Source organism: Cheilinus undulatus, linkage group 14, assembly GCF_018320785.1.
Source record: "Cheilinus undulatus linkage group 14, ASM1832078v1, whole genome shotgun sequence".
NCBI lineage: Eukaryota > Metazoa > Chordata > Actinopteri > Labriformes > Labridae > Cheilinus > Cheilinus undulatus.
Genome location: NC_054878.1, coordinates 16,700,848 through 16,708,026, shown reverse-complemented (window position 1 = coordinate 16,708,026; position 7,179 = coordinate 16,700,848). Strand labels below are relative to the sequence as shown.

The window sequence follows — 7,179 nt, the reverse complement described above, 5'->3', positions numbered from 1 at the left end:
AGAGAAACTACTCTCTCTTTGTCTTGGTGTATTTAACATCAATTCAGCAGAAGTCAGGGATAAAGCACAAGTCATGTCACAGTGTTCTGCAATGAAAGCTGGCTGTATAAATATATAATTTGATGTAAACTACACAGTTTAGTCATTCTTAAAGGAAAGGAGCATTTAACCATGAATAGATCAGGGGCTGTTCATCTGCATTACCCTGCTCCTCCTGCTGTGACAGACAGACATTTCATAGCTAAGTTGCTGGTATTATCTGTCGACCAGCCGCTGGAACTCCATGACTGATGGATTGAGACTAAAAGCGGAGGTGATAAAGACAGGAGCAGATGAGAGCACAAGAGGGCTGGGGGTCAGATGGTTGTTTTGGATTGCCTAAGGCTCGCCTAAGGATAGTTGTAAGTTGCAGCAGTGCTGCTTGTCTTTGTGATCTTTGATCCAGCTAATGAAAATATTTAATAACTGCTGAGTCCACAGTGGGTCAGATGTCAGTCATCACCCTACTGACTCAGCTCTTGTTAATTATATTATTAGTGTGCAAAATTCCCACATGGAGCCTGAGTGACTTTTTTAAGCAAATAAAAATGGTAATTACAGATCAGTTGTTAATGCAATATCAACAAAATTGGGTTAATGTCAGATTTGCCCAATTTGTCATGCTAATTACAACGTGCATTATTCAGTATTCAGTCTGAGCAACAACAGTGGACAGTAATGTATTTATTCTGAGGTATTTAATAAAAGGGACAATATCCCTTTAATTACCAGCATGAAAATATCTGTGTGTGTGTGTGTGATGTGTGCATGTTATCCTGAATGCCTTAAGAGTGTTGCAGTCAGATTTGTATTTTGTTTTGATTTTGTGATGTCAGCATTTATGTAGAGATGGCACACTGGGTAACAAGAATATTATAAAATGGCACTTTATGTCTGTCGAGTTAATTTTCCCTTTTTCCTGGTATCATTGCCTGCCCCTACTCGCTTGAGGCCTGGAGATCAACAGAGAACGCTGGACACAACTCAGCTTGCTTCATGTTACTCCATTTATTGGTCACAACAGTTGAAGTAGCAGTGGCAGTAGCAGGTTGATAACCTCAAAAAAAATAGATAAAGAATCAGGCTGTCATTAAAAGGATTCAAATCAATGCCTTATTAATGTCCATTTTAAATACATTTTGAACGAAGGATCAACTGCAAATATACCAATTGACTTTCTTGATTCTTTAAATTCCTTAAATTATTTAAATCACTTTAACCTTGCCCCAATAAGTCTTGAACAGTTTTTAAACTTAAATTATTTGACCAATTCATTCAAGTTCATTCTTTATGCTTAAATATTTAAATTACTTCATAAATTTAACTCAGAATTATACATGTGAACTATTGTAACTACTTTAATGATTAAAATATATTGACTTGATGTTAATGTTTTAGTGGTCTATTTTCAAATCAATCAATCAATAAATGGTCAATATTTAAACCAAATCAGATCAAATCAGATCAAATGATCACAATCTCAATCAGATTGCCTTTATAAGTTTAAACAACGAAATAGAATCAAAGATAAATCCTAAGATAAATCAGACCTCAAATCACCAGTGTCTGTGCCAGTGTTTAACTCTACATTTGAAATAGCAGGGCTTAAATTAACAGTACACAAATCATTTTAGCCTTTCAGTCACCAAATTAAAGTTGTTATATTGTTTAGTGTGATTAAATTAAAATTTTCCTCACCACTGGCGTCTCTGAGGTCTCCATGCAGTGATTCCAACACACTCTGTGTCTGTGTGGCAAAAGGGTGACACACCTGATTCTGAGCCTTCTTATTACCTCAGCTCTACCCCTCCCCCTCTATACCTGCACTGAGGAGTCTGGCTTGATCCTGCAGCCACTCTTTAGCAGGAAAGACATAAATGACTGCCAAATAAATTAACCATGACAAACATAAAATCAGAATGTCCCTAGATTGTCTCAACAATGTCAGAACATTTGAAGACCCCTGCCATAGAAATAGTCTTGTGGAGTTTCCCTCTGCCACACTGTGGGGGAATAAAATGATTTCATATTCAAGTACTTGTTATAGAATACTTGTATAAAAGAATCTTGTGCTTTTTACTGTGGACTGCAGATACAGTGGGAAGAAACTAACCTTCCATCAAAGATTATTTTTTCTTAATTCCATTTGAATGTAAAGATACAAGCTCACAAAAAATGGCTGGTATCCCAAAATTAAAAGGAAGAGCCTATCCCATTTTTCTGAGGCTATTCAGTGACCGTAATTTGAACTCACTCTATGACAACCAGTGAGGGTTAAAGTGAGGTCAACATTCACGCGTGTCTGTTTGTGTGAAATTTAAACGTGGCGTGTGCTCAAAGCTGCATGTGTTGACACTAAACTGGTCTCGTAACCGAAGAGCAACCTCGCACTCCAGATGAACCCGACAGTTATGATTAAAACATGAACATGAAAAAGACTGAAGCTGTCCCACACGGCATGGCACAGCTCTGCACAGGTGCACATGACTATTTAATGACCAGAGCACAGACATGGTAACACTCAAGTTAGCGTGTGTTTTGCATGAAGCCAGACCCTTGTGATTTGCTATGAATGAATGATGACAGATGCATCATGGGAGGATCAGCACTGTACTGCTAGAGTCTGATATGTGATTGTTCTCTTCTTAACTGAGGGAAATAGGAGGTTAGTTAACAGTCTGGTTTCCTTTAGTCTGTTTTCATTTTTCTAACTCATGCTTAAAGAGGGTTTCAAACCAACTCCTGTTGACCTTCTCCTTTCTTTATTTTTAATGAGACTTAAAAGCAAAATATCTATTTTTTAAAAGAATTCGTTTTTGACAAATGTTTACTTAAGCTTTTATCAGCATTGACATTTTGGGGACATGTTTTTATCCAGTCCAGTTCCATTTGGATGAATTGATGTGTAACTTAAATAACTCATTTCTCCATTAAATTATAAATAAAATGTGATAACTAAATTTTTTGGGGGAAATAAAAGTTCAGTGTCACTATACACACCCAGGCCGGATTACATCCAGACCTGGTGAGTCAAGAAATCTCCTAAATAGATCCTGTCTGACAAAGTGAAGTAGACTAAAAGATCTAAAAAATCAACACATCATGAAGCCATCTAAAGACATTTAAGAACAGATGAGAAACAAATTTACATTTATCAGTCTGAAAAGGGTTACAAATCCCTATAAGGCTTTGGGACTCCAGCCAACCACATGGAGAGCCATTATCCACAAATGGAGAAAACTTGGAACAGTGGTAAACCTTCCCAGGAGTGGCCAGTCAACCTAAATGACTCCAAGAGCGCATCAACGACTCATCCGGGAGTTCACAAAAGAACCCAGAACAACATCTAAATACCTGCAGACTTCAGATGACTCCTCGGAGCTTGAGTTCCAAAGTCAAAACCACTGCTGACCAATAAGAACACAAAGGCTCGTCTCACATTCAACTAAAACATCCTGATGATCTCCAAGACTTTTAGGATAACATTTTGTAGACAGACCAGACAAAAGCTGAACTTTTTAGAAGGTATGTGTCCCATTACATGTGGTGTAAAAATGACACAGCATTTCGTCAAAAGAACTCCATATCAACAGTCAAACATGGTGGTGATAGCGTGATGGTCTGTTGCTGCTTTGCTGCTTCAGGACCTGGACCATTTGCTGTAATTGATGGAACCATGAATTCTGCTCTCTATTAGAAAATCCTAAAAGAGAATGTCTGACCATCAGTTCATGACCTCAAGCTCAAGCACACATGGGTTATGCAGCAGGACGCAATGACACCAGCAAGTCCACCTCTGAATGGTCTAAAAAAATTATCGTTTTGGAGTCACCTAGTCAACACCTGGACTTAAATCTGATTGAGATGCTTGGCTTGACTTTAAACAGGCCATTCATCCTGGAAAACCCTCCAGTGTGGCTGACTTAAAACAATTCTGCAAAGAAGAGCGGGCCACCAAGGATGGCACAACTAGTTAGTAGTTTTAGGGGAAAATGACTTTTTCACACAGGACCAGGTAGCTTTGGAATCCTTTTTGACTTAATAAATGAAAACATTGTTTAAAAACTGTATTTTGTATTTACTTAGGTTCTCTTTGTCTAATATTAAAATTTCTTTGATTATCTGACACATCTACAGTTGAAACCAGAAGTTAACATACACTATATAAAAAGGCACATAAATTTTTTTTTCTCACCGTCTAACATTAAATCAGAATAAACTTTTCCTGTTTTTGGTCAATTAGGATTAGCAAAATTATTTCTATTTGCTAAATGCCAGAATAATGAGAGAGATCATTTTTTAGACATTTTTTTATTTTTTTCTTGAGAGTCAGAAGTTTACATACATTTCATTAGTATTTGGTGGCATTGCCTTTAAACTGTATGACTTGGGTCAAACATTTTGGATATGCTTCCACAAGCCTCTCACAATAGTTTGCAGGAATTTTGGCCCATTCCTCCTGGCAGAACTGGTGTAACTGAGCCAAGTTTGTAGGCCGCCTTGCTCGCACATGCCTTTTCAGCTCTGCCCATAAATTTTCAATGGGATTGAGATCAGGGCTTTGTGATGGCCATTCCAAAACATTGACTTTGTTATTCTTAAGCCACTTTGTAACCAGTTTGGCAGTATGTTTAGGGTCATTGTCCATTTGGAAAACCCATTTGCGCCCAAGCTTTAACTTCCTGGCTGATGTCTTGAGATGTTGCTTCAGTATTTCCACATAATGTTCTTTCCTCATGATGCCATCTATTTTGTGAAGTGCACCAGTCCCTCCTGCAGCAAAACAACCCCACAACATGATGCTGCCACCCCCATGTTTCACAGTTGGGATGGTGTTCTCAGGCTTGCAAGCTTCCCCATTTTTTCTCCAAATGTAACGATGGTCATTATGGCCAAAAAGTTCAATTTTAGTCTCGTCAGACCACAGAACATGTCTCCAAAAATTAAGGTCTTTGTCCCTGTGTGCATTTGCAAACTGTAATCTGGCTTTTTTATGTTTCTTTTGGAGTAATGGTTTCTTCCTGGGAGAGTGGCCTTTCAGCCCATGTCGGTACAGGACTCGTTTGACTGTTGACAATGACACATTCTTACCAGCTTCAGCCAGCATCTTCACAAGGTCTTTTGCTTTTGTTCTTGGATTGAGATGCACTTTTCGGACCAAAGCACATTCATCTCTGGGACACAGAACCCGTCTTCTACCTGAGTGGTATGATGGCTGGACATTCCCATGGTGTTTATACTTGCATCTAATTGTTTGAATAGATGAACGTGGCACCTTCAGGCATCTGGAAATTGCACCCAAGGATGAACCAGACTTGTGCGAGTCCACAATTCTCTTCCTGATATCTTGGCTGATTTCTTTTGATTTTTCCATGATGTTACACAAAGTAGCAGTGTGTTTCAGGTGTGCCTTAAAATACATCCACAGGTGTGCCTCTAATTAACTCAAATGTTGTCAATAAACCTATCAGAGGCTTCCAAAGACATGACATCATCATCTGGGCTTTCCCAAATTGTTTAAAGGCATAGTAATCTTGGTGTATGTAAACTTCTGACTCTCAAGAAAATAATAAAAAAATTGTCTAAAAAATTATCTCTCTCATTATTCTGGCATTCATCAAATAGAAATAATTTTGGTAATCCTAATTGACCAAAAACAGGAAAAGTTTAATCTGATTTAATGTTAGACGGTGAGAAAAAAAAGTTTATGTGCCTTTTTATATAGTGTATGTAAACTTCTGGTTTCAACTGTAGGTGTGACAGATATGCAAAAAAATAAATAAATAAAATATCAGGAACTGAGCCTGTAATAATGCATCACTCTTGTTTGGAGAAATGAGCATGTGGAGTTGAGATGGTATGAGGGTTTCAGTCTCACCTGTGAACCCCCTCATCTCTCTCTGCTTGTTTAAATCATATCTTATTCCATTACTGCAGCCATTTGGCAATGTAGTGGCTCTTTGACAGAAAGACTCTAGGCTAAATGCTTCTTAAATGTATTATGTTAACAGGTATTAGTTGGCCTTCTTCAGTATGATAAATCATAATGTAGAACAGCACCAATACTTGCATAGGGTCAAAGTGAGTCTTGGATTTTAAAAGCAGCTTGGTCTCTGATCTATGAGGGATGCTGTACCCTTGTGCTGTGCAGGGATCGGATCCTTGATTTAATAATTATTCTAGATCTGGACCCTGATTTTAATGTAAGCTGTGCTATAGTCTGTGTTGTCATTTACAGTAAAAAGTTTCTCCAGAAAGCTTCCACCATGCCAGAGTAGTTACAGTCTTGAACTGTTTCAGTGCTTTAATTTTCTCATTATTGCATGATTACTCTGAATATGACCCCCTGGCTCTGTGATGTGCTTTGTGAATTTATCTCTTTATTAAACCATCTCTGTGTCATCCCCATGGCTTCATCCCTCACTGTGTTTAGACCTGTCTCAGCAGTTTGGACTGAACTGATTGGATAAACTAATTGCTTTAGTAGCTGCTGTTGCTGACGCAGGGTTTTAGTCCATTTTCTTTTTAGTCATACTGAGACATTAAGTGAAATAGTAAGCTACTCAGCCATGTTGAGCCCCATGTAGCCTATACCCTGGAGTTTGATCAAGAAAATGTCTTGGTGAAAATATCTCCAGGATATAGAGATACCAAGGGGCTAGGCTGTTGGTAAATCCACGGTTGAACCCTCAGTGGGACTGAGTGACCTTTTCAGCCACGACACTGAGTCATATTTAGCCTGAATGTAGGTATAATAATAGATCGCATCACTTTGCCAAGAAATTATGCATCTTGTAAAGTATTAGTCCAAGGGTTCAGGATGCCAAAGATCTTGGGAGAGTGTTAGTTAATATTCACAAATATTGACTAACAACGTGATAAAGCAGTCATTAAGTAGTTTATACAAAGGACTTTTGATAAGAAAAGCATGCATAGGCCTTTTAAGGGGGTGTTATCATGAAACAGCTAAAATCTACGTGTTGATTTTTGGTGGCAGTGTGTCACTTTTTCTTCTCTCTTGGGTCCTGGTGGGGGTGCCACTTTTCTGAGTTACATGTAGGAGGGCTCCAAGGAAAAATGGGAACCACTGTTGTTAAGCATATGCTGTTTATGCTTTAGTTTGTCATACACAGCTTGATG

The 7,179-nt window shown here is 38.3% G+C and overlaps 1 long non-coding RNA gene across 1 annotated transcript; it reads right to left on the bottom strand.

Moving 5' to 3' along the window:
• Positions 1 to 1,028: 1,028 nt before the first annotated feature.
• Positions 1,029 to 1,791, bottom strand: LOC121521092. Its single transcript, XR_005992824.1, has 2 exons — positions 1,738 to 1,791; positions 1,029 to 1,096 (listed from the first exon to the last, which is right to left on the bottom strand). It is a non-coding gene; the product is annotated as an uncharacterized LOC121521092 (long non-coding RNA).
• Positions 1,792 to 7,179: the final 5,388 nt, after the last annotated feature.